Genomic DNA, 1,224 nt, shown 5'->3' with positions numbered 1-1,224 from the left:
ACAACATTTTAATAAAATCTTTAATTTGTTGAAGGCTGTGTTGGAATTGTGCTTCTTCTAATCACCTCACTGGTGTCTTAATCATCATATTTTAGTTAGTTTAGAAATACAGTGTGAGAACAGGCCCACCAAGTCCATGCCAACCCGTACACTAGTTTTCAGGCATGTGAATTTTCCGTGGATTTCCGCCTTTTTTTAATCAATTTTCAGCGCTTTTTGCTTGATTTCTGTGTTTTTCACTTTGCCAAACGGAGAAATCAGATTGGAAAAAAAAAGAAAATAAACGATGTATAGCAGCATTTCTCAACCAAGATTCCCCGGACTACTAGGATTCCGCTAGAGGTCGCTAGGGGTTTCGCGAGAAATAGCCGCTAATCATTGAAATCCAGACAAAATTACGAGAGCCCACTTGAAATCCCCCGCCCTGGAAGTCCCGCTGAAAATGTTGCACCTAGGCTTGGCAACGCAGCCAATCTCAACCTCATCGGGACTTCCATGGCCGATCGGTGGGTTGATTTACAACCTGCAGCCCAGCTGGAGCCAGCACATCTATCCCCATAGCCAACTTCTTTGGCCGGCTGGATAAACCAGCAAAGCTCTGGAACCAAGAGTGCCAGAAAATCAATGGTGGAACTGTAATGAGTAAATATTAAATTCAAGTGCAAGATTATATAATTAAATTAATTAAAATAATAAAAATGTTATTAGTATACAGTGACATATTCACATTATTTTGTAATGTCCGTTTTTACTTTGAAATGCACTAAAAGAGGCTTGAAGCTGGTAATTTTGTGTGTACATTTTCAAGTGTTTCCAATTTTTTTACTCCTGCTGCATGCCTCGCGCAAGCGCTTGGCTCTTCTCATCTTTTGTTTTTGACCTCACTCACATGCCTGAGTTTTATCCAACACACTAGGGACAATTTACTGAACCCAATTAAACCTACAAACCTGCACGTCTTGGGAATGTGGGAGGAAACCGGAGCTTCACCGAGAGGAAACCCACACGATCTCAGGGAGAACATATAACCTCCACACAGACAGCATTCGTCAGGATCGAACCTGCGTCTCTAGTGCGGTGGCCACAGTACTGCCTTGTATCTTATAAAAATCCTTACCTGACACGATGCACAAGGTGCTAACTACAAATGATAAAAGCATATTTCTCTATTTGATAAGGATATCCAAGTATTTGCAAAAGTTTTGATTTCACTTTGTGTAATGT

Source organism: Rhinoraja longicauda, chromosome 4 (genome assembly GCF_053455715.1).
Source record: "Rhinoraja longicauda isolate Sanriku21f chromosome 4, sRhiLon1.1, whole genome shotgun sequence".
Taxonomy (NCBI): Eukaryota; Metazoa; Chordata; class Chondrichthyes; order Rajiformes; family Arhynchobatidae; genus Rhinoraja; species Rhinoraja longicauda.
This window is presented reverse-complemented; position numbering follows the sequence as displayed.